Genomic DNA, 26,678 nt, shown 5'->3' with positions numbered 1-26,678 from the left:
ACAGGTCTATAGATCAATTCACTGCAGTGGTCTGCGTAGCTCCCCATGCTGGATAGATATCTTTTTTAGGTTTATAGATCACTGCAGTGTTGCGGTCTCCCTAGCTCCCAGTGCTAGACAGAGACCAATCAGAAAGTGAGGACTCAGATGCTTGAAAACAGAGTCATGAGTGTGCTTCTGGGAATGTACAGCAGACCAGTCAGTAACCAAGGAGAAGGAGAATCAACGTTTCTGGCATAATCCCTTCATCGGGAATCTGATCAGGCCTTATGCCCGAAACTCTGATTCTCTTGCTCTTTGCATGCTGCCTGGCCTGATGTGCGTTCCCAGCAGCACACCTTGGACAGATATCTATTCTGGGTTTATAGGTCAATGCACTGCTGTGTTCTGCATAGGTCCGCGTTCTGGACTGATTTTCATTTCGGCTTCGTAGATCAATGCACTGCTGCGGTCTGCATAGTTCCCGGTGCTGGCAAGACATCTAATCATGATTTGTAGATTTGTGCTCTGCATAGCTCGGTGTACTAGACTGATATTTAGACTGTGTTTAAAGATCAATGCACTGCTGTGCTTTTCATAGCTCCCAGTGATGAACATACATCTAGTCCGAGCTTAAAGATCGAAGCAATTCTGTGGTCTGCTCAACTCCCTGTGCTGGACAGATGTCTAGTTTAGAGTAATGCACTGCTGTGGTCTGCACAGTTTTCTGCACTCGGCAGATTGCTGGGCTGGACTGAGCAGATCTTGGTCGACACAGTATTGTGTGCTGGTGAGATATCTCCTCTGATTTAATGCTTCTCTCTTGTTATGGATTGAAACTGTATTGGACCTATCAATTTCAGCTGATCTGTAATGCCTTTAATTCTCATTTTGTGATAGGACCCTCCATCTCTCACTCCATTAATGTTGCAGCGTGACTATGTACAGTACATCATTTTGGTGAATACCCACTGTCCTGGCAGTAACCACAGCTTCTTCATTCAGAAGCAGTCAGCTATTCCTATTGTCTTCAGGTATCTACGTAGCCAGAAATGATAGCCATCAGAATAAAGGCCATCCCCTTGGAACACGGCTTAAAACACAGTACCTCTCACTACTCCACACCGCCAACCAACCACTACAAAATATTCTGTGTGTAACGAGAGCTGTGGGGACACTGGGAACATTAGGGAGCAGACCATCAGAGAGATGGAGCAACACTTCCCATGTCTGAAAAGGTCAGACTGAACGCAGCAGGACACACTGTGTCTATAAGTCCTGTTATCCCCCTACATTTATTTAACATACAGCCTGTTATTCTTGCTGATAAATATCATAGTTTTCATATACCCATGTTACATTCCATCTGCCAAGCCGCTGTCCATTGCTTATCCAATTAGAGATTCTCTACCTCTTCTTGATAAATTAATTTTCTGACGATCTAAGTTAGAATACATCTGTTGCATTTCTCTAAAACCTTGCAAATCGTTGAGATCCCAGTACTGGTCACCGTGTCACTGCAGTCGTTAATTTGTGTTGAACTGATAAAGACACATTTATCCCTAACTTATACCTTCTCCCGGCTCAATAACTAGTCCTCCCATATTCCTGTGTGGCTGTTTTGAAAGGATGAATGTTCCCTGCAATTTCCAATGGACCAGGAATGAGATATTAAAAGATCAGCTTCAAAAGCTGAAAAGCTCGAATAGCTGAATAGCCTCATTCTGTTCCTGTTTAAAACACTTGATGGGCTGAATAGCCTGCTTCAGCATAGGTGTAGTTATGAATATTACTGAACATTTTGGAACCATGGCTGAACAGTCCACTTCTGATTTTATGATGGAGGGAACGCCATTGATGCTGCAGCTGCTGATAGCCCATGATGCCTCATGGAGGACCAGTTTCCATTTGCTTGGTCCTTTCGAAGTATGTCCTACTTCACAGGAGGGAATGCCACATAACAGTATGGGTAGGACCTTCAATTTGAGGCGGCTGAGGCATTCCCTCCTCCAGAACTGTGTGCTGGCTGCTCCAACAGATACTGTTAAGGACTGATCCATCCGGAAAAAGGAGTTTGGTGAGAATGTTTCCTTCTTTTTGGTTCCCCCATCACTTGCCCCAGTCTGGTTTTTGTGTATCTGATGTCTCTTCCTGCTCAGTCAGTGGTGGACCTGTGGAAACACAATTGGTGATGGCCATGAAGTCCCAGACCCAGAGTATGTTCTATGTTCTTCTCACCCGTAGTGCTTCCTTTGATTTGTTTTCAAAGTCAAGGGGAACTGAGTTACCACAGAGAGGTTGGGTGGAGGGGGGCAGGATATATCCATCCTCAGGCAATTTCCTTGACCATCTTTGACCTGTTAGCATGAGATTTCCCGGGTCCTGAAATCAATGTTGGTGAATTGCAGGGTAACCCCTTCCTTAAATGTACTCCAGGGAACCCCCATTACTTTTGGGTCTGTCCTGCTGATGGGTAAAGATATACCCAGGGATGGCGACAGTGCTTCATGAAACATTAACCATTAGGCCTGAATCTTTGAGTAAGATGGTGTCAGACTGATTTCTAACTGGGAATGTAATGCTCGAAAAACACTACAGGTCAGGCAGTATCCGAGGAGAAGGGGAATCAACTTTTCGAATATCAGCCTTTCATGAGGAATGAGTCTTCTGGGCTGGGTGGCTGAGAAACAAATGGAAAGTGGTTGGCCTGAGGGCAAGGTAGCTGAGAATGTGATAGACAGGTGGAGGTGGGGTAGAAGGTGATAGGTCAGAGAGGAGAGCGGACCAGAAAAAGGGAAATATGAAGGAAAGGTCAAGGATGTGGTGGGGAGGTGGAGCCTTCAGATTGTGATAACGTAGGGGGAGAGGAAATGCGGAAAATAATGAAATCTACATTGACCCTGTTCAGTTGCAATGTCCCACGTCGGAATATGAGGCGTCTTTCTCAAGGTTTCGGCTGGTTATTGTTTGTAGATGAAGAGGCCAGGTCCTGCATGTCGTTGACGGAGTGGGAGGCGGAGTTGAAGTGTTCAACATGGGGCGGTGGTGGTGATTGCTGCGGGTGCCCCAGAGATGTAGTCTGAAATGATCTGCAAGATGGCATTCAGTATCCCCGATGTAAAGGAGACCAAATTGGGTGCAAATGATACTGTAGGTGACATTGGCGGAGGTACAGATAAATTTCTGTCGGATGCGAAAGGATCCTTTGTGACTGTAGATGGATATGAGGTAGGAGGTGTGGGCGCATATTTTGTAGGTCTTGTGATGGCCGGGGAAAGTGTCGGGAGTGGGATGAGGGCTGGTGGAGGGTGTCAATCTGATGAGGAAGTCATGGAGGGAATGGCCTCTGATCAGGATAAGGAGGGAACAATATTCCACGTTGTGGAGTCTGTTCGTAGGTGACATAAATGGCAAAGTATGATGTGATGTATGCAGAAGTTGGTGGGGTGGAAGATGAAGGGTTTCTGTCCTTGTTGCGTTGGGAGCACTGGGGTTGGATGGCGCATGTACAGGAAGTGGACGAGATGTGCTGGATGGCATTATCAAACATGTGTGAAGGTAAATTGTAATCTGTGAAGAAGGCGGCTGGGTTTTGTATGCGGTGTAATTGGTCCTCCGAGGAGCAGGTGGGACGGAGATAGAGCAATTGTGAATAAGGAATTGCGTTTGTACAAGAGGCAGGGTAGAAGGAGGTGTAGTATCTACGTAGGTCAGTGCGCTTGTAGGAAATGTCCATTGTTAATTGGTCGCCAGAAATGGAGATGACGAGGTGTCAGAATGGATTAGGTGCCCAAAATGGTCCAGGTGAAATTGAGGTTGGCTAGAATATATTTGTGAAGGTGATGAGCTGTTCAATCTCCTCGTGTGAGCACGAGATAACTCCAATACAGTCACCAATGTAGTGGAGGAAAATATGGGGAATGGTGCCAAAGCAGCTGCGGAAGATTTCCCTGAATATTCTGTACCCAATATTTTATAACGGACAGTCCCCGAACATTCTATCCCGGACACTATTTGTGAACGGCCTGATGTTAATGAATTGCACAAATGGTCAGATGCCGAGGGAAAGGATCCCTTTCCAGGGAAAAAGAGATTGCTCCGAAGTCGCTCAGGCAGTGAAAGTGTTGAGTACGTTTTCCCTGCGTTTACATTCCTTTACGACACAGGATCGACCACAACTTAGACTAAAAACCAGAGAGTTCCAAACTCCGTTTCTCTTCAAGGAACTGGGAATGAATCCTCTGGAACAGCAAATTTTTCACCCTCTGTATTAGGATCTGGAAAGAAGTGACCTGTGCATGGTCTCGAGTGATTGAGTGTGTGGGAATGTTTCAGGAACCATCTGTTCTTATGGACGTGTCTCTGTGTGTTTGGGGAGGGAGGGTTTCTTGTGGCTTGTGACATTTTTGTCAGTAATTCAGAATTTCCCATTTGTTATTGCAGCTCCAATTATTTCAGTAATAAATCCCTATGTACAGTGACACATTCGATAATCTCACTGGGTCCTCAGTTAGATGAGGAAATTTGCGTCCAGTCTGATGGATAATCTGCTTGTTTTCCTTCCTCACAGTGAACGCACTGACAATCTACGTCCTGCGTGAGAAAGATTGTGGATTGTCTCCATGTGTGAGACGTTACCTGGTGGCCATGGCAGCGGCAGATCTACTGGTCATTACTTTCGAACTGATACTGAGAAGGATTCCCGTTGTTTATGAAGAGTTGTTTTACTTTTACACGTCCATCCCCATGTGTAATATCCACGCCGTCCTGGTTTATGCATCCATTGACTGTTCTGTCTGGTTCACCGTCACTTTCACCTTTGATCGGTTTGTGGCCATTTGTTGCCAGAAGCTGAAAAGTAAATATTGCAGTGAGAAAACGGCGGCTGTGGTTCTGGGAGCAGTGACTGTGCTGAGCTGTTTAAAGAACATTTCCTGGTATTTTATGCTCACAACTCAGTATGTGATGATAAACCGCCACTGGGTTTGTTATGCAAAAGATGGTGTTCAGTCCTCCCATGTCTGGGTCACAATCCAGTCCATCCAATACACTATAACCCCGGCTCTCCCATTTCTCCTGATTCTGCTGCTCAATGGTCTCACCGCCACACACATTATCGTGACCAGCAGAGCCCGCAGGAGACTCCTAGCTGCCAACAATGGGGATGCTCAGTCCGACCCAGAAATGAAAAATCGAATTAAATCTATCGTTTTACTGTTTTTGATCTCAGCTAATTTCATCCTGCTGTGGTCAATATTTATGCTGTATTCTATGTGGGCCCGGTTTCAGGACATTGGGAATACCCCTATATATCTCCATCCTTATCTGCGGGAATTGGGCTTCATGCTGCAGCTCCTCAGTTGCTGCACAAACACCGCGATTTATGCCGTGACACAGAATAAGTTCAGAAAGCTTCTGAAGAATGCGCTGAAATATCCATTTACCTAAATTCATCACTCAACCCTATTCAGTCGTTAATCAGTCCATCCAGGATTTCCTCACATCAGTTCAGAGTTTCAGAGATGAAGTAGTCTGTCTCGATGTTAACAGACTGAGGGTAGCTATTGTCTGTCCAACATTACCCCAAAGTGGCGTTCCAGGGACAAATGAGAATGTTTCTCACAACGTAGGGGCCAATGAGCAACAGCAACATCCCACTGACTGTACTCCACCACTTCCATTTGTAAACAACAAATAATGTTCATTAAAAAGCGCCAAGCAGCAGAGTGAATGGTATTGTTGTTTGCTTTTGCTTTAAAGAAGCTGGGCTGGAGAGAGACAGACTCAGCCCAAGTTCTGGTCCACAGGAAGGGGAGAGAATGGGCCTGAACTCAGCAGGTGCGTTTAAGTCACTCTGTCCTTGCTTTCACCTCTGCGTCCCCCCACTTGGACCTGGACTTCTGCACAATTCATCTCTCTGCCTTTTTCCCTCTCCCTCCAATGCTCACACTGTTCCTCTGTGTCTCTCACTCCGTCTTCCATTTACAATCTATTTCACTTTACCTCCATTCCCCACTCTCCTGAGCTCTCTGCGTTCTGCACTCATTATCTCCCAAACTCCCACTCTCCAATTCTCTTTTCCTCGAATCCTCTTTTTACATTCCAATGCTGTGGGGAAAGGAAGAGAGGTGTGGATATTCAGGCCGATGCTGGGGAAGGAAAGATGAATGAGGCGTGACAGGCTGTTGCTCACTTAATACCTGGAGCTTGGGACAAACGTCTTTGCTCGGTGAATGTGAGAGCATTAGTCGTAAGAAGGAGGTAATAATGGGGGAGGCATAATCGGCTGTGGCAGGGGCAAAAGGGTGGGTATTGAAGAATAGGCTGCTTTACAGGAGGAGACTGTGTGGAACCCATTGTTGATGCTCACTGATCTGAGTGGGAATGTGATCAAAGGCCAGTTCGAGAGAATGAACGAGGGACGAGTACATGACCAATGCTTAGGGTAGGGAGTGTGCGGGTGAGTGAGCGTAATGGAGAGGGAGAATCCAGGCGGATGAGCGTGACGGTGTGGACTGCGCAGTCGCGTAGGTGTGTGGGTGCTGGAGTGTACAAGGAGTGAACATGATGGTAGGAGACTGTGCGGGGAGATTGAGTGGGACCGTGGTGTAGTGTGAGGGAGACTGAGTGCGATGGTGGCGAAGTATTCTGGGGAGTGAACATGAGTGTGTGGGCGTTTGTGGGGGAGAGAGCGTGATGAGGTATGAGTGTGTGGGGAGGGAGAGTGATGGCCGGGGAGTGTGTGGGGAAGTGAGTTTGACGATGATGGTTCATGATGGTGGGGAAATTTGCATACAAGTGAGGGCTATGGTGTTGATTTGAGAAGGGTAGAGCATGTCACAGTGGAGTAGAGTGTAGGGGAAGTAAATGTGATGATGAGGGAGTGTGTGGGGGAGTGAGTGTGATGGTGGGGAGTGTGCAGCATGGTAGGCGTTATGGTGATGAAGTGAACGAGAATTGAGCATTAGTTGGGGAACTGCGCGGGGGAGTGAGCATTGTAATGTGGGCATGTGGGAGGAGAGAGAGCATAATGTTGAGGGGTGAGGGTGGGTGAGTGCGGGGGTTGAGCGTGACGGTGACAGAGTTTGCGGGGAAGTCAGCTTGACAGTGGGAGAGTGTGCAGGAGTGTGAACATAATGGTTTGGGCGTGTGCGGGGAAGAGAGGGTGACAGTGAAGAAGAGTGTAGAGGGAGCGAGTGTGATGGTGAGGGAGTGTGCAGTGAAGTGGTGCAGTCGTATGCAGGGGAGTGAGTGTGACGATGATGGAGTATTTGTGGAATGAGTGTGATGGAAGCAAGTTTGCTGGCGAGATGGTATGACAGTGGGAGAGAGATCTGAGGAATGAGTGTGTCAGCGGGGTTGTGCATGGAAGAGTGAGCGGGACAGTGGGAAGGAGTGCAGGGGAATGTGTGTGATGGTAGGACAGTGTGCGGGGTATTGAGCATTACGTTGTGGCGGTGTGTAGGGAAGTGAGCATTCGATGGGGGCGTATGCTTGGTCATGAGTGTGATATTGGGAGCGTATGCAGGGGAGTAAATGTGACCATGGCGAATTGTGTAGGGGAGTGAATGTGACTGTGGAGAGCATTCAGGGGAGTGCTCATGATGGTGGAGAGTGTGTGAGTGAGTGAGGGTAATGGTGGGCATATGTGTGGGGAGTAGGCTTGTTGGTGGGGCAGTGTGTTGTGGAGCGAGCATGATAATGGGGGAGTGTATGGGGGTGTGAACATGATGGTGGAGAGATTTGGGGCTGTGAGTTAGATGGTGGGCAAACGTGGGGAATAATTGCAATGGTAGTGGAGTGTGTGAGGGTGTGAGTTTGACAGTGTAGGAGCTTGTGGGAGAGCAAGCCTGATGATGTGGGTGTGCAGGTGGAGTGAAAGTGACCTTGGCATATTTGTGCATTTGAGCGAGCCTGTCCATCGGGGAAGAGTGTAGCAGAGTAAGTGTGACAGTGGGGGAGTGAATGGGTCCATGCATGACATTGGCAGAGAGTGCGAGGGACTGAGCGGAATTTTGGGTCAATATGAAAGAGAGTGAGTGTGATGGTCGGGGAGTGTGCGGGTGAGTGAGTATGATGGTGGGTGCATGTTTAGAGGAGTGAAAGTGAAGGTGGAGAAGTGTGTGCGAGGAGAACATTACAGTGAGGGAGAGGAAAGAGGAATGAGCGTGATGGGTTTTGGAATGTGCAGTGAAGAGACAGTGATGGTGGGGTAGAGTACGTGAGAGTGAGTGTACAGTGCGGGAGCGTGTCGAAGTGAGTGTGAAAGTGGGGACGTGTGCAAGGCATTGAAGGTGATTGTGGGTGATTGTGAGCATAACAGTGGGCAAATATGTGGGGTGGTGAATGAGAATGTGCAGTAACATTGGAGTGAGTGTAATGTTGGAGTGATTGCGGGAGTATATGTGACCATGGGACAGAGCGCAGGGAGTGAACATGATGATATTGGAGTAAGCAGGGGAGTGAGTGTGATGTTGATGGAGACTCCTACTGAGTGAGTGCGACATCGCGGGAGTGTGAGGCAGTGAGTGTGACCATGGGGGAGTGTGTCGGGGAGTAAGCATGATAGTGCAGGAGTGTGCGGGGGAGTAGTGTGACGGTGGGAGCATATGCTAGTGAGTAAGTGTGACATTGGGGGTGTGCATGGCGAGTGAGCGTGATGATGGAATAGTGTTTGGGAAGGGAGTGTGACAGTGGCAGAATGCATTGGGGAATGAGTGAAATGTTGGTGGAGTTTGTGGGGAGTCGGCATGATGATGGGAAAGTGCGTATGATGGAGAGGAATATATGGGTGAGACTGACGGTGGGGGAGTGCGCGGGGGAGTGAGCATAACAATCGGGAAGCAAGAGGGCCTGAGTATGATTGTGGGAGATTGTGTGACGGATTAATTCTGACAGTGTTGGTGTGGGCGGAGTACTGAGCGTGATGGTGAGGGAGTGTGCAGCAAGTAGGCATGACGGTTGAGGAGTGTGTCAGGGAGTCAACGTCAGGGCGGGAAGTGTGTGAGGAGTGAACATGAACGTGAGTGAATGCTTAGGGTAGTGACAGTGGGAGAGTGTGCAGCTGCGGGAGTCTCATGGTGGGAGTATACATGGGGAGAGAGAGTGACGTTGGAGATGTGTGTGGGGGCGTAAGTGTGATTATGCTAAAGTATGCAGGTGAGTGAGTGTGACGGTGGGGGAGAGTGCTGGAAAGGGAATGTGATGGTGGTGGAATGTTCGGGGAATGATCGTAACGCAGAGTAGTGTGCAGGTCAGTGAGTGTGATGGTGGGGGAAGTGTACATGGTAATGAACATTCTGTAGTCGTGTGTGTGGGAGGGGAGTGAGCGTAACGGTGGGGCAGTGTGCAGGGGAGTGTGTCTGATTGGGGAGTGAGCACGACCGTGGGGAAGGATCTGGGACACTGATTATGGGGACCATGCAGAGGAGTAGGTGTGATGGTAGGGGTGTGCAGGGAGGTGAGAGTGACTGGGTAGTGTCTGATGGGGAGTGAGCATGATAGTGGCAGTGTGCACGGAGACGTGAGTGTGATGGTGGCATGTGCGCAGTGGAATGAAAGCAACACTGGGGCAGTGTACGGGGAGTATGAAAATAACAGTGAGAGAGTGTGCAAGGGTGTGAGCATGACATTGTGGTGTATGTGGGGGGAGTGAGAGGGACTGTGGGGGAGTGTGTAGTGAAGTGAGCAGGATGGTTGGACATGAAGTGCGGGAGTGAGCTGAACGGAAGTGGACTGTGCGGGTGACTGAGTGTGATGTTGGGTGAGCTTGTGGGGAAGTGTGCATGATGGTGGAGAGTGTGCAGACAAGAATGTATGAGGGTGGATGAGTGTGTGCAGGAGTCAGTGGGATGATGCGTGAGTTTGTAGTGGTGTGAGTGCAATCGTGGAGGAGTATGCCGGGGAATGGATGCAAAGGAAGTGGTGCATGGGGGGAGGGAGTGTGATGGTAGGAGAGTGCGTGGGGGCGTTTGTGTAATGGCGCAAAAGTGGGAGTGACTGTGACGGTGGGTGAGTATGGTGTTAATGGAGTGTGACATTGAGGCGGTGTGTGGGAGAGTGAACTTCATTGTGTGGGAGTGTGTGGGAGAGTGAGCGTGAGGGTGGGAGAGTGTGCACGGTTCAGGAGTGTGGGGGTAAATGAAAATGACATTGCGTGAGATTGCAGGGGAGTGAGTGTGAAGGTGGGGGATTTTGTGCGAGAATGAGCACGTTGCTGTGGGTGTGTGTGGCGCGGTGAGCATAATGTTAGGGGCGTGTGTGTGTGGGTGCAATGGTAGGGGCGTGTGGGCAAGTGCGTGCTACGGTGGAGTTGTAAGAGTGTGAGGGTGAGGGAGAGTGTGGTGGAATGAGCATGACTGTGGGTCAATGTGCAGGGTAGTAAGCGTGACAGTGTGGAAAGTGTGGGTGAGTGAGTTTGATAGTGGGTGAGTGTGTAGTGCAGTGAGTGTGACATGGATGAGATTGTGGGGAAGTTAGCTTGATGTTGGGGCGAATGAGGCAGTTGCTCGGGGAGTGTGCAGCAGAGCGATGGTGAAGGAGGCAGACTGTGCAATGGAGTGAGCATTGTGTTGGGGAGTGTGCGGTGAAGTGAGTGATGGTCGACGAATGTGCACAAATATGACCATAACGCTGGGGGTGTGTGCAGGGAAGTGAGCATGACGATGGGGGAGTGTACAGGGAGTAATCGTGATGGTTGGGGTGTGTGCCAGAAAGAGAGTATGATGGCAGGCCAACACTTGCATGAGTGAGAGAAAAGGCTGGGGAGCAAACAGAGAAGTGATCTTGATGGTGAGGAATTGTGCAGGTGAGTGACTACGACTCTGGGTGCATGTACAGGAAAGTGAGTGTTATGGTGGAGCAGTGTGCAGGGAAATGAGTAAGAATGTAGGAGAGCGTGTCAGGGGATGACTTCAGTGCTAAGCAAGTGTGCAGGAGAGCGAGCGTGAGCGTGAGCTTGGGGAAGTGTGAGGGTGAGTGAGCTTTACAGTGGGGGTATGTGCACGGGAGTGAGCGGCACATTGGTTGAAGCGTGAGATTGAGGGTGACATTCGGAGATCATTTGGGGTACTGGTGAGGGAGCACAGTAGTGAGTGTAATAGTGGGGGATTGAGTGAGGAAATGAGTGTGATGGTGCAGGGGCATGAGGGCAGTTGGGTCAGGGTTCTTATAACTGAGTGAGTTTGAGGGGTTCATGGTGACAGTGACGCAGCGAGTGTGAGTTGGCCAGGGTGACAACGTGAGTCTGAGTTGGCACGATGACTTTGAGGGTTTGACTAGGAGGCAGCCAGGTTAGCGGGGCGGACTGGGTGTGATTGGGTTTGTGTGACAGAGTGAATGTGTGTGGTCAGGGTGATGGTGACGAAGTGAGTGTGAGGTAATCAAGGATACAGTGATGGAGTGAATGTGAAATTGTCGGGTGACAGTGAGGGATGGAGTGTGAAGTGGTCAGGATGAGGGGAATGGAGTGAGTGTTCGGTGTCAGGGTGACGGAGGGAGTCTGATGGGGACAGGCTGAGTGTGACAGACTGAGTGTAAGGAGGTCAGGATGAAACTGATAGAGTGCATGTGAGTGGGTCAGGTTGGCAGTTACAGAATGTGTGTTCGTCTGATCGGGCCAGGGTGATGGAGACAGAGTGAGAGTCAGCGAGTGAGGGTGAAAGTGACTGAGTAAGTGTAATCTGTTTAGATGACGATGACAGAGTGAGAGAGAGGCGTTCGGGGTAATGGTAACAGAGTGAGACTGAGGGGTTCAGGGTGACAGTGATGGAGTGTGACTGAGGTCGTCAGCGTCATGGTGATGGAGTGAGTGTGTTGGCGTGAGGGCAATGGTGATGGAGTGAGTGTGAGGTGGTCAGGGTGATGGTGATGGAGAGATTGAGGGTGCCAATGTTACTGTGATGGAATGAGACTGAAGGGTGCAAAGTGACCGTGATGGACTGAGTGTGAGGGACTCGGGATGATGGTTACAGAGTGAGTGTAAGGGGGTCAGGGTGACAGTGATGGAGTGAGAAGGAGGGGGTCAGTTTGATAGTAATAGAGTGAGTGTGAGTGGCTCAGGTTACACTGATGGAGTGAGTATAAGGAGAAATTTGTGCTGGAACGGACTCAGTGTGATTGGGTCAGGGTGACAGTGACAGAGAGGGTATCAGTGTGTGCGTGCACCAGTGAAAGACAGAGTGTAAGGCGGCAAGTATGACGGGGGTGGAGTAATAGTTAGTGGGTCAAGGCAACGGAGTGAGTGTGAGGGGGTCAGGGTTGCAGTGATGATGTGAATGTGATCAGATCAGGGTGAGGGCCGTGGAGTGAGAGTGAGGCAGGTAAGAGTGATAGTGACAGAGTGTGTATGAGGGGGTCAGGGTGATGTTGACAGGGTAAGTGTGAGAGGGTCAGACTGACAACAACAGAGAAAGTGGGAGGCGGTCACGATGACAGAGTGTGAGGGGGTCAGGGTGACAGAGAGAATGTGATGGGTGATAGTGACGGTTATGGAGTGAGTATGTGAACATTAGGGTGAAAAATTGAATATCAGGGTTTCGGGGTGATGGTGAAAGAGTGAATGTTGGTGAGTCAGGGAGACAAAGGTCGAGTGAGTGCGAGAGAGTCAGTGTCTCAGTGACGCAATAAGTGTGAGGGTCAGTCTGATGGTGATGGAGTGGGTGTGTGGAAATTAGGGTGACAGAGAAGGAGTTATTGTTACAAGGTCTAGGTGACTATGATGGTTTTAGTGTGAGTGTGTCAGGGTGACAGAGTGAGTGTGAGGGGGTCATGGTGAAGGTGACGGAGTAGATTGAAGGTGTCAGGGTGACAGTGATGGATTGAGTGTGAGAGGGTCTTGGAGACAGTGATGGAGTGAGTGTAAGGGATCCCAGTGATGAAGGCGGAGTGGTTATGAGGAAATCGTGTTGATGCAGTGAATATGATGTGGCAAGGATGACAAAGATGGAGTAAGTGTGATATGGCCAGGGTGACGTCAATGGAGTGAGTCTGACGGGTCAGGGTAATAGTTCCAGAGTGAGTGTGGGAGAGGGGAGTCAGGGTGACATTGACCAAGTGCCTGTGAGTGGGTCTGAGTGACAGTGACAGAGTGACCGTGAGGTGGCCAGGGTGACATTGACAGAGTGAGTGTGTGTGGTCAGGGTGATAGTTTCGGAGCGAGTTTGAGGGTGTTAGGGTGACAATGATGGAGTGAGCATGAGGTGGACTGGTTGACAGTGATGGAATGAGTGTGTCAGATTCAAGGTGACTTTGGTGGAGTAAGTGTGAAGTGGTCAGAGTTACAGAGATGGAGTGAGAGTGTGTGAGTAGCCAGGGTAACATCGACACTGTGAGTGTGAGGGTCAGGGTGGTCGTTCCAGAGTGAGTGTGATGGGTTCACGGGGATGGTGAAGGAGGGTTGTGATAAGGTCAGGTTGATAGAGATGGAGTGAATGTGAGAGATACACTGTTATGGCGAAGATGCGATTCTGAGGGGGTCAGGGTGACGGTGAGGAAAAGAGTGTGAGCGGGTTAGGGTGACTGTGCGAGTATGACGGTGGGCAGGGTAGGGATAATGAAGTGATCAGCGGGGGGGACAGGGTGCCAGTGAGGGCGTCAAGGTGACTGACGAAGTGTGAGGGAGCCAGGGTAGAAGTGATGGAGTATATGTGATCATGTCAGGGTGAGGGTGACGGAGTGCGTGTGAGGTGGGTCAGTGTGATGGTGAGCTAGTGACTGTGAGGTAGTCACCGTGACAGCGACAGAATCAATGTAAATGGTCAGGGTTACAGTAACAGTGTAGTGTGGAAGGGGATCAGGGTGACAGTGATGGAGGGAGTGTGAGCGGTTCAGGGTAACGGTGACTAATTGGGAGGAAGTGGGTCAAGGTTACCTGTGACAAATTGAGTGTGAGGGGTTCGGGGTGACAATGGCGGACTGAGTCTAATGGAGTTAGTGTGACTTGACAAGGTGAGCGTCAGGGATTTGAGGGTGACAGTGACTGAGTGAGTGTGGAGGTATAGTGTGATGGACATTGTGTTAGTGCGAGGGGTCAGGGTGACAGTGAGGGAATGAGTGTGATGGGGACACAGTGACAGTGACTGAGTGTTTATGAGGGGGTCAGGTTGCCTGTGACTGCGTGAGTTTGAGGGGATCATAGTGACAGTGACTGTGAGTGTGAGGGGGCCTGGGTGACAGTGACAGGGTGTTTATGAGGATGGTCAGTGTGATGGAGTGAGTGAGAGGGCTGCGGGTGATAGTGACAGAGGAAGTGTGAGGCATTTAGGGGGATCCTTGGGGATTGAGTGTGAGGAAGTCAGCGTGACAGTGACGGAATGATTTTGAGGGTTCATGGTGATAGGATGGGTGCATCTGTGTGACCGAGTCAGAATGATGGCGTGAGAGTGAACGATTCAGATTGTTGGTGATGGAGTGAGTGTGATGGGTTCAAGATGACTATAATTGCAGGAGTCTGATGGGGTCACGGTGACGGGGACAGAGTGAGAGTCAGCAAGTGAGCGTGACAGAAACAGAGTAAATCTGACGGTGACCAATGATAAATGGGCGCTCACGGTGACGGTAACTGAGTGAGTGTAAGGGGGTCAGGATGTCGGTGATGGAGTGAGGGTGCGGGTGTCAGGCTGGTGGTGAAGAAGTCAGTGCGAGGGTGTCAGAATGACGATGACAGACTGAGTGTGAGGGTGTTAGTGTGACAGTGACAGAGTGAGTGTAAGGGGATCAGTGTGTCAGTGATGGAGTATGTCTGTAAGGTGTTAGTGTGACAGTGACGGAGCCAGTTTGAGGGTGCCAACGTTACTGTGATGAAGTGAGATTGACGGAGTCAGTATGAAACTGATGGAATGAGAGTGAGGGCTTCAGTGTGATGGTGAGAAAATGTGCGTTAGAGGGTCAGGGTGATAACAGCGGAGTGAATGTAAGGGGTTTCAGGGTGATGGAGGGAGTGTGAATTCATGAGGGTGACGGAAAGAATGTGAGGGGGTACGGGTGACAATGACAGAGTGAGTGTGAGGGGGTCAGGGTGATGGTGTCAGAGTGTGTGTGAGGGGGTCAGGATGACAGTGGTATAGTGAGTGTGAGGGGATCAGGGTGACAGAATGTAATGGCTGTGAGGCTGCGAAGCGGAACAATTACAGAGAGAGTGTGAGATGTTCAGGGTGACAGTGACTGACTATGTGCGAGGGGGTAAGACGATTGCTGAAAGACTGATTGTGATGGAGTCAGGATGACGGTGATTGACTGAGTGAGGGGGGCCAGGGTGGCAGGGAGGACTGAATATGATTGGGTCTGGGTGACAAAGTGAATGTAATGAGGTCAGGCTGACAATGACAGAGTGAGTGTGCAGGGGTCATGGTGACAGAGATGGAGAAGTGTGAGGTGGCCTGTGGGGAGAGTAAGTTTGAGATGGTCAGGATGACATTGAGGATTTGAGTGTGACAGGGTCAGGGTGGCGGGATGCACTGAGTGTAATTGGGTCTGGGTGATAGTGATGGAGTGAGTGTTAGGGGGTCAGGATGAAGGAGTGAGTGCGAGGAGGTCAGGGTGACAGTGAAGGAGTGTGTATGAGGGGGTCAGGGTGACAGTGAGTGAGCGAATATGAGGGGGTGATGTTGATTGAGTCCGAGTGAGTGTGAGTTATCAGGCTGATGGTGATGGAATGTGTGTGAGGGGTTCAAGGAAACGGTGACAGGGTGAATGTGAGGAGTATACGTTGATTGTGACTCAGTGACTGTGAGGGGTCAGAGTGCCCATGACTGTGACTACAGGGTTACTTTGAGGGACTGAATGTGATGGGCTCAGCATAACAGAGACAGAGTGAGTGTGAGAGTGTTAGGGTAACGGTGAGGGAGTGAGTCTGATGGGATCAGTGTGGCGGTACCAATGTTCAGTTTCGGAGTGAGGATGACAGTGACAGAGCGATGGTAGGGGGATTAGATTGAAGGTGATGGAGTTAGTGCGAGTGGGTCAGGGTGACAGTACCTGAGTGTGTGTGAGGAGGACAGGATGACAGTGATTGAGTGAATGTGAAGGGGTCAAGGTGCCTGTGACTGAGCTTGAGAGCGTCAGGGTGACCGTGACAAAGTGAATGTGAGTGTGTTCTAGGTTAAGGTGATGGAGTGAATGTGAGAAGGTAAGGATAACAGTGATGGATGAGTGTGAGGAGGTCAGGGTGAGAGGGATGGAATGAGTGTGAGAGTGTCAAGGTGACCCTGATGTAGTGTGTGTGAGATGATCAGGGTGAAAGTGTTGGAGTGAGTGTGAGGGGATCAGGGTGATAGTGATAGAGTGAGTGAGTGGGGCTCAGGATGAAGTAGTTATTGCGAGGAGGTCAAGGTGACAGCGAAGGAGTGTGTGTGAGAGGGTCAGGGTGACAGTGAATGAGTGAATGCGAGGGGGTGAGGTTGATTGTGTCCCAGTGAGTGTGACGTATCAGGGTGACAGTGATGGAATGCGTGTGAGGGGTTCAAGGAAACGGTGACAGGGTGAATGTGAGGAGTATACGTTGATTGTGACTCAGTGACTGTGAGGGGTCAGAGTGCCCATGACTGTGACTACAGGGTTACTTTGAGGGACTGAATGTGATGGGCTCAGCATAACAGAGACAGAGTGAGTGTGAGAGTGATAGGGTAACGGTGAGGGAGTGATTGTCATAGGATCAGTGTGACGGTACAATGTGAGTTCCTGAGTGAGTGTGACAGTGAAAGAGCGAGGGTCGGGGGATTAGCTAGAAGGTGATGGAATTAGTGCGAGTGGGTCAGGGTGACAGTACCTGAGTGTGTGTGAGGAGGACAGGATGACAGTAATTGAGTGAGTGTGAAGGGGTCAAGGTGCCTGTGACTGAGTTTGGGAGCGTCAGGGTGACAGTGAAGGAGATATTCTGAGGGTTTCAGGGTAATACTAACGGAGTGAGTGTGAGGGTGTCATAGGTTATGGTGATTGAGTAAATGTGAGAAGGTAAGGTTGACAGTGATGGATGAGTGTTAAGGAATCAGGGTGATGGTGATGGAGTAAGTGTGAGAGGCTTAGGTAACAGTGATGTTGTGAGTTAAGGAGAAAAGCGCGATGGAACCTACTCAGTGTGACTGGGTCAGGGTGACAGTAAGAGAGTGCATGTCACGGTTTGCATGGGCCAGTGACATTCTGAGTATAAGGCGGCAATTTTGATGGCAGTTGAGTGATTATTAGTCAGTCAGGGCAACAGAGTGAGCATAGTTAGCAGTGATGGAGTGAATGTGATCAGATCAGGGTGAGGTGATGGCCTGAGTGTAAGGGTGTTAGGCTGATGGTAACGGTGACAGATTGCGTGTCAGGGTATGACAGTGACGGAGAAAGAATAAAGGGGTCTGAGTGTCTGCGATGTAGGGAGTGTGAGGGTATCAGGTGACATTGAAGGTATGAGTGTGTTGCATTCATTGTGACGGTGATGGAGTGAGTGTGAGTGGGTCATTGTGACGGTCGCAGAGTGAATGTGAGGGTGCCAATGTTACTGTGATGGAGTGAGTGTGAGGGTATCATAGATTACAGTGATGGAGTGAATGGACGGAGGTAAGGGTAACAGTGACGGGTGAGTGTGGGCAGATCATGGTGAGGGGTTTGCAGTGAGTGTGAGGGGATCCAGATGACCCTGATGGAGTGAGTGTGCGGATGTCAGTATGACTGTGTGAGTGCCTCCGCGTGACAAGGACAGAGAGACTGTGAGTGCCTCAGCGTGACGGGGATGGAGTGAGTGTGTGTTTCCATCAGGCTGACATTCATACATTGTGTGTGAGCGTTTCAGGGTGATGGTGACTGAGTGTGTGTGACCTGTCAGGGAAAACAATGGCGGAGTGAGTATTAGGGGGACAGTGTGATAGTGACTGGGTGAATGTGAGGGTGTCTGGGTGTCAGTAACTAAGTGAATGCGAGAGTGCCAGGTTGACAATGACGGAGTGAGTGTGAGTGCATCAGGGTGACAGTAACAGAGTGAGTGTGATGGTGCCAGGGTGCCAGTGACTGAGTGAATGTGTCGGTGGCAGGGTGACAATCATGCTGAGTGCGAGGGTGCCAGGCTGACAGAGACGGAGTGAGTATAAGAGGGTCAGAGCAATAATAACGGCATGTGTGTGAGGGCATCAAGGTGACAGTGATGTAGTGAGTGTGAGAAGTTCAGGGAGACAGTGCCAGAGTGAGTGTGAGGGTGTCAGGGTGACCGTGACGAAGTGTGTGTGACGGTATTGGAATAATGTTAATGAGATGATGGTGATGCACTGAGTGTGAGGTGGTCAGGGTGGGAGTGAGCATGCCGGGGTCACGTTGATGGTGACCGAATGAATTAGAGGGGTTCCGGGTGATGGTGATGGAGTGTGCGCGAATGGGTCAGGGATATGGTGATGGAGTGAATGCGAGGGGGTCAGCGTGATGGTGATGGTGTGGGTCTGATGGGTTCAGGGTGACCCTGATGGAGTGAGTGCAATGGGACCAATGCTACAGTGTGAGAGATGGTGGCGATGGTGATGGAGTGAGTGTGAGGTGGGCAGCGTAACAGAGCCAGAGTGAGTGTGTCGGCGTCAGTGTGGCAAAGATGAAGTGAGTGTGAGGGGGTGACGGTGACAGGGACAAAGACAGTGTGAGGGCCTCAGGGTAACGGGGACAGGCAGATTGTGAGGGGCACAGGGTGAACATGACAGAGTTACTGTGAGCGCCTCAGCATGGCAGGGACAGAATGTGCATTTGTGCACCAGGTAAACAGTGACAGAATGAGTGCGACGGTGTCAGCGTGACGGGGACATGGAGAATGCGAGGAGCTCAGAGTGATGGTGAGTACTTCAGCATATCAGGATCAGAGTGCATGTATGTTTGTCAGGTTGTAACTGATGCAGTGACTGCGAGGGTTTTAAGGTGATGGCGACTTAGTGATTGTAACCCTTTCCAAGGAACAGTGACGGAGTGAGCGTCAGGGGGTCATGGAAAGGGTGACTGAGTGAGCGTAAGGGTTTCAGGGAGACAATTACGGAGTGAGTATGAGGGGTTCAGGGAAACGGTGACGGAATGAGTGTGAGGGGATCCAGGTGTCAGTGACTGACTGTGGGGTTTGCAGGTGTCAGTGACTGAGTGAATGTGAGCGTGTCAGGGTGACTGACAGAGTGAGTGTTGGGGTGTCAGCGTGACAGTTATGGAGTGAGTGTGAGGGAGTAAGGCTGATGGTTACGGAGTGAGTGTGAGAAGGTCATAGTGATGATGATGGAGTCAATGTCAGGGTGTGAGTGTGACAATGATGTTGTGAATGTGAATGGCTCAGGGTGACAGTGACAGAGTGACTGTGAGGAGGTCAGGGAGGGAGTGAGTGTGACGGGGTCAGTTTGATGGTATCAGGGTTATTGTGATGGAGTCAGTGTGAGCGGGTCAGTGTGATGGTGTGAGAGTGAGTGTGTGGGAGACAGTGCGACAGTGACGGATAAGTGCGAGGCAACAAGGAGATGGTGACAGAAAAAGTGTGAGGGGTGATTGGTATGGTGATGGGGGAGTGTGACGGTGACAGGACGACTGTCATTGCAGGGAGTGTGTCAGGGTCTGAGTGCAGCAGAGAGTGGCGGTAGCTGGGAGGAAGTGAAGTCAGAGCACAGAGGCTATTTGGGAAGTTGAGCGACTGTTATTTAAGTAGTTGTGTTATAAGTCCCAGGTCCTATGGTGACATGGTGGTTAGCACTGTTGCTTCCCAGCGCCAGAGACCCAGGTTCAGTTCCCGCCTTGGGCGACTGCCCATGTGGAGTTTGTGTAGAATTCTCCCCATGTTTGTGTAGGTTTCCTTAACTGCGAAGCTGGTTCAGTGGACTATGTGCATGATGTTGGAGGTCAAGTACTCTGGTGTATCTGGCTCGTATAACTGTGGAAAGTGTGTACATGTTCAGCTTCTGATAGAGCATATTGAAACACTGATAAAGAACTCGATGATCTCATGCTCATCCAAGCGAACGAGATCTTTCTGGACATTACCTTCATCGAGGTGATTCCACCGAGCATACCAGAAGGGAAAAGACAGTGAGGAAGGCAGAGAGGAGACAAGTGCCAGAGGCCCTAGTCGAAGCATCTGTTAGGAACAGGTTGAATCTTTTGGAAACAGGAGAGACAGATGATACTGCCAGTCCGCGAGGAGGTCAGGTCTGCCAATCAAAAGTTGGCGTAGGAGGCAGACCCGAGGAGTCAGACATCATATAGAGCCGTGGCAATAGGGGACTCCATAGTGAGAGGAACTGAACGGGGTTTCTGTGGCAACAGGCGGGATTTCAGGATAGTGTGTTGCCTTCCTGGTGCCAGGATAAAGGATGTCGCAGACAGAGTGCTCAAGGGCGAAGGTGATGGTACATGTCGGCACAAATGATGTCAGGAAGAGGAGGAGGGACATTCTACAGCGGGAATTCGGACAACTCAGAAGAAAGCTGAAAAGCAGCACGTCTCGTGTGGTAATCTCTGGTTTGCTTCCAGTTCCTCGGGTTGGAGAGGACAGGAACAGGGATATAATTGATTTGAATGTGTGGCTGGGGAACTGGTTCAGGAAGCAAGGATTTAAATTCTTGGATCACTGGGGTATGTTTTGCGGTAAGGATAAATTATACAAGAGAGACGGCTTACGGCTTAATAGATGGGAGACCAGCATTCTGGCAGGCAGGTTTGTCACTGCAATACAGTTGTGTTTAAACTAAATAGCGTGGGTGGGGGGACAAACTGGAAGTTTAAGAAGGAAATTGAAGGGAAAGTTAGAACAAGAGAAGTCAAGAAAGACAACGGAATCAATGGAGCAGAAAACTCACAAAGGGATCATGCCGTAAGGTTAAGTGAAATAGGGATTGATAGGAAGGGTGAGGGCAGTAACAAATTAAAAACATTATATTTGAATGCACAAAACATTAGAAATAAGATGGATGAGCTTGCGGCTCATTTGGAAATTGGCAATTACGATGTTTTGGGGATAACGGAGTGGACAGGGCCTGGGAAATGAATATTCAAGGCTATACGTGCTATCGTAAGGACAGACTGATGGGCAGAGGAGGTGGGGTGGCCCTGTTGGTCAGGAATGGTATTCAGTCCCTTGCGAAGGAGGACATGGAAGCAGAGGATGTGGAGTCAGTATGGAGAGAGCTGAGAAATTCTTAGGGTAGAAAGACCCTCGTGGGAGTTATCTTCAGGTCCCCAAACAGTAGTCTGGATGTAGAGTGTAAGTTGAAGAAGGAGCTGAAATTGGCCTGTCGCAAAGATATTACTACAAAAATATGTCGCAAAGATATGGTGGATTTCAACATGCAGGTAGACTGGGAGAATCAGGATGGTACTGGAACACAAGAAATGGAGCTTGAGGAGTGCCTCAGAGATGGATTCTTAGGACAGTTGGTGCTGCAGCCTAACAGGGAGAAGGCAATTCTGGATCTGGTGTTGTGCAACGAACCAGATTGGATCAGGGACATCGAAGTGAAGGAGCCATTAGGAGGTAGTGACCAATCAAAGTTTGGGAGAAGATTTGTAGCTCGGGTGCTCGTTGTTGTGGTTCTGTTTGCCGAGCTGGGAATTTGTCTTGCAAACGTTTCGTCCTCTGTCTAGGTGACATCCTCAGTGCTTGGGAGCCTCCTGTGAAGTGCTTCTGTGATGTTTCCTCCAGCATTTATAGTGGCCTGTCTCTGCCACTTCCGGTTGTCAGTTCCAGCTGTCCGCTGTAGTGGCCGGTATATTGGGTCCAGGTCGATGTGTTTGTTGATAGAGTCTGTGGATGAGTGCCATGCCTCTAGGAATTCCCTGGCTGTTCTCTGTTTGGCTTGCCCTATAATGTAGTGTTGTCCCAGTCGAATTCACGTTGCTTGTCATCTGTGTGTGTGGCTACTAAGGAAAGCTGGTCGTGTCGTTTCGTGGCTAGTTGGTGTTCTTGGATACAGATCGTTAGCTGTCTTCCTGTTTGTCCTATGTAGTGTTTTGTGCAGTCCTTGCATGGGATTTTGTACACTACATTGGTTTTGCTCATGCTGGGTATCGGGTCCTTCGTTCTGGTAAGTTGTGAATGTGGAACCTGAAAGGGTTCAGGAGAAATGACCAAAGATGTTGCCAGGGTTGGAGGGTTTGTGCTTCAGGGAAAAGCCAGAATAGGCTGGGGCTGTTTTCACTTGAACATGGGAGGCTGAGGAGTTAACCGATAAAAGGTGTTTAAAATCATGATGGTCATCGACAGGGTCAATAGACAAGGTCATTTCCCCAGGCGAGGGAAACTTTTCAAAGGGATCTAAAGGACAACGGTCTCCCGCAGAGTGGATGGAATAAGCTGCCAGAGCAAATAGTGGAAGCTGATAGAAATACATTTAAAAGGCATGTGGATGGGTGTATGAATAGCAAGGGTTCAGAGGGATATTGGCAAAATTGTAGCAAATGTGACTGGAAACATCATGCAGGAGTTGGTCCGAAGGGCCTGTTTCTGTGCTGTACATCTCTATGACTCAATGTCTTGAAATGAGTCCACATTATAGAAAAGGAGGTGCTGGAGGTTTTAAAACACAAAGGTAGATAAATCCCCAGGACCTGATCAACTGGATCTCAGGACATTGTGGGAAGCTGGTGAAGAAATTGTAGGGCCCCTAGGAGAGATATTTGTACCATAGAGAGCTATGTGTGATAGGCTGTTAGACTGGAGGGTGGCATTGTGGACAGTGAAGAAGGTTTTCTGAGATTACAAAGGGATCCTGATGAAATGTGTGAATGGCTGAAAAACTGTCGATGGAGTTCAATCTGAATAAATGTGAGGTAATGCATTTGGAACAACAAACAAGGGCAGGGCTTATACAATTAATGGTAGGACCTTCAGTAATGTTGTAGAACAGAGGGACCTCAGGGTTCAGCTACATAATTCTTTGAAGTTTGCAACATGGAGAGACAGGATAGTTTAAAAAAAGGTGCTTGCCTCACTTGCTTTCATTGCTCAGTCCTTTGGATATAGGAGTTGGGAAGTCGCATTGAGATTATACAGGCCATTGGTGAGTCCTCTTCTGGAATACTGTGTCCAGTTCTGGTCGCCCAGTTATAGGAAGGATATTATTCAGCTGGAAAGGGTTGGGAGGAGATTTACTGGGATGTGGCTGGGTACGAAAGGCTTCAGTATAAAGAAAGGCTGAATAGGTTGGTATTTTTCACTGAAACCTGAATGTTGACAGATGACCTCATAGAAGTTTATAAAATCATGAGGGGGATAGATAGAGTTAATGGGAGTTGTCTTTTCCCATGGACAGGGGAGTTTCAAGACAAGGCACTACATTTTTATGTTTAGAGGAGAGACATAAAAAAAAGACATGAGGCACATTGTCACACAGCGGGTGGGCTGTGTGGGAAATGAACTTCCCAAGGAAGGGGTGAACATGGGGACAATTACAATGTTCAAAAGACATTCAGATTCGTACAGGAATAGGAAAGGTTTGAAGGGATATGATCCAGGAACAGGCAGGTGGGATGAGATCCGTTTTAGAGTATGGTTAGGTTTAACCAAACAGTGCGGTCTGACTCTCTGACTATGATTATAATGTTGTGTCATTAATTAAGAAAGGCTGCAAGAGAAAGCCAGGGAACTACAGACTGATGAGTGAGACATCAGGGTGGGTTAGTTGTTGGAGGTCATTCTGAGAGGTAGGCCGTCCATGCATTTGGAAAGAGAAGGCCTGATTACGGACAGCCAGCATGGCTTTGTGCATGGGATAACATGTCCCACAAACTTGACTGGAGTTTGCTCAAGATGTGACCAAAAAGATAGATGAATGCAGAGCAACAGACGTTGTTTCTGGCTTCCGCAAACCCTTGTTCAGGACGTAGCATGATACATTGATTAGTAAGGGTAGATCACAAAGGATCAGGGAGAGCTAGCCAACTGGATACAAAATGGGGTGTCAGTGGGAGACAGAGGGTGGTGGGAGAGGGTTGTTGTTCAGACTGGGGCCTCTGACCAGCAGTGTGCTGTAAGGATTGGTGCTGGGACCACTGTTGTGCGCCATTTACATAAACAATATGAGTGCAAAGATAGCAGTCCCTGTTAGTATGTTTATGGATACCAAGATTAGTGGAGGAGTGGGCAGGGAATATAATTATCGAAGGGGATGTTAATCAACTGGGCCAGTGGGCCAAGGAATGAAAGATGGAATTTAATTCAGGTGTTGGATTTAGTTCAAACAAACCAGGGAGGACTAACACAGTTAATGGTTGGGCCCTGGGCAGTGTTGGAGAAAAGGGAGAGACCAAGGGGTGCAGCTACATTGTTCCTTGGACTGGCATCACAGGGTGACAGGGTGTTGAAAGCGGCAATTGGCACACTTGTCTTCATTGGTCAGAGCATTGAGTACACGAGTTGGAGATATTGGTAACATTGTCGTCAATATTTCTCCTGGGCAGAGGAGGCCACGGGGTGACCTTATAAAGGTTTATGAAACCATATAGGACCTAGGTAAGGTGAATAGCCAAGGGTAGGTGAGTCCATAGCAGGAGGCATAAACATGAGGTGTGAGAGCAAGGATTTAAAGAGGGAGCTGGGGGGCAACATGATCCACAGAGGATGGTGCATAGACGGAATGGACTGCCAGAGGAAATGGTGAAAACAAGTACAATTACAACATAGAAAAGACACTCGGGCAGGTACATGGAGAGGAGAAGATTTGAAGGGATATGAGCCAAACACAGGCAAACGCAAATCATTCCATTTAGGGAACCTCGGCCGAATGGTCATGCCACACAGAAACAGACCCAATGTCTCCAGTTATTGGAGGAGGAGACTGTCGAGACAAGGCATGTTGGAGAGACTGAAGCAAGTTACAACGATACGATGGTCATCTGGACTGGAGGTTTCAAATATGTGAAATAATTGGTGAAAGGGGAGGAGATGACAGAGATAGGAACTGTTATAGGAGTTAGAATGATTGAAGACACTGGTCCTCAATACAAGCCATAGATACAGTGTTGGAGAGGGAATAGGGAACAGAAAGATCCCAGGCAACATTACCACACTCTCAGGGGAGGCCTGCTTTCCCCTCAGTTGTTCTGATGCTCCCTAAGAAAGCACAGGCCTGGACTGATAACTGGGAACTCCCGATGCAGTCTCATTACAACAAAACTTGCAGCAGGCGTGGTGATTGAGACTGGGGTATGTCTGTAACTGTGCTCCCCCTCCAGCACTTTCTCTATGTCATGCCTTGTTAGCTGATGTTTGGATCCCCCTTATTACTTTCTGCTCTGTGCACTGGAATAATCTTACCTGGCAGCAGGATTTATTGAAGACTCCCGACCTCCCTGACTTTGTCTTTCTGGCTGACCAACCATCGTCCCAATCAGCAGTTGGCAAGTCTATTGAGTCAGGAATTCCATGAGTACCTGTAGAGGACACAGAAATAGGCAGAATGGGAAATTAGACTAATGCTTTGAGGGTTACACATATAGAATGGCACTGAGCCCCACAGAGATCTGGAAAATGCCAGTCTCCATTCCTGACCTGTGCTGCCTCATCTCTCTGTAGTTGAGAATTCTGTTGGCTCATGATCTGGAGTAGCTTCAAAAGTGAGAGACGCTGACAGAGGCAGCAATTAGACCTAAACAGTGAGGGATACCACATGGAGAGAGACTGAGTCACATCACCAGAGTGCTGGGTCAAACAATTGTACAGGAAGAAAGGGTTTTGATTCATGTTGCACTGGGATATACAAACTGTGAGCAGGCGAAGTGATGGCCCAGTGGCATTAATGTGTGACAATTTATGCAGAAACTCAGCAAGTGTTCTCTGGACACAGGTTCAAATCCCACCATTGCAAATGATTGAATGTGAAGTAAATGCTTCAAAAACGATGTAATTAAAAACCTGTAAGTGAGTATTAAACAATTGCTGATGTTAAGAAAAATCCATCGGGTGCATTCCTGTCTTTAGTGAAATAATCTAAGGTGGGACTGGGATATCACAGGTATTTTAGAAACACAGCTGAGGGAGGGACAGGACAGGCAGCTCAATGTTCCAGGGGCCAGATGCTGCAGGAAGGACAGAAGGGGAGCTGAGAGAGGAGGAGAGCTGCTGGTTCTGATGGGGTGAAACATCCCAGCAGGACTGAGAGAGGATATTCCTGCAGGATCGCCCAGTGAAGCTGTGTTCGTGGAATTAATCAATAACAATGGGGCTTCCCTTTCCTCGGATTGTTCTACAGACCCCGAGAGCCCCGCCCTCCTGCACCTTGACCTTCTCAAGATGGCGGCCCTCAGGCCCGCGCTCCCTCTTCCCTCAAACAAATGGCGGTCGTGACTCTGGGCCCCTTCCCTGATCAGAGACCGCCACCTTCTTACCCGGGCCTGGAGGGTCGTTTTCAGGATTTTTTTTAACCTTTATCCAGGACTTGTGAATTCTCTCCGCTCCTTTCTCCCAGCGAGGCTCCTGCACACCGGCTCTGAGCACCGCTTTCTGAAGCCAATCGCAGCCGCTGCCGGAGAAAGCAGCTCCATGTCTCTCTCTCTCTCTCTCTCTGCCCTGACCAATGTGACACTGCGCATGCTCTGCATAGAAACCAAACCGCGCGTGCGCCAAAGGTTATCAGTGAGTTCATAGAGAATATTCATAACTGCACAGACTGATGGGTAAAACATTAGTCATTAACATTTGCTTTGTCGAGTTACAGTCATAGAGATGTCTAGCATCGAAATAGATTGTCCGGTCCAAATCATCCATAATGGCCAGGTAT

The 26,678-nt window shown here is 49.2% G+C and overlaps 1 long non-coding RNA gene across 1 annotated transcript; it reads right to left on the bottom strand.

The window, feature by feature from the left end:
* Positions 1–769: 769 nt before the first annotated feature.
* LOC140476633 (uncharacterized) lies at positions 770–26,411 on the bottom strand. The gene is made up of 4 exons (XR_011960542.1): positions 26,287–26,411; positions 25,217–25,332; positions 4,618–4,830; positions 770–2,150 (listed from the first exon to the last, which is right to left on the bottom strand). It is a non-coding gene; the product is annotated as an uncharacterized lncRNA (long non-coding RNA).
* Positions 26,412–26,678: the final 267 nt, after the last annotated feature.

This window comes from Chiloscyllium punctatum, chromosome 4, assembly GCF_047496795.1.
Source record: "Chiloscyllium punctatum isolate Juve2018m chromosome 4, sChiPun1.3, whole genome shotgun sequence".
Classification (NCBI taxonomy): domain Eukaryota; kingdom Metazoa; phylum Chordata; class Chondrichthyes; order Orectolobiformes; family Hemiscylliidae; genus Chiloscyllium; species Chiloscyllium punctatum.
Note: the sequence above shows the minus strand (reverse complement) of the source record. Positions and strands in the feature narration are given on the sequence as shown.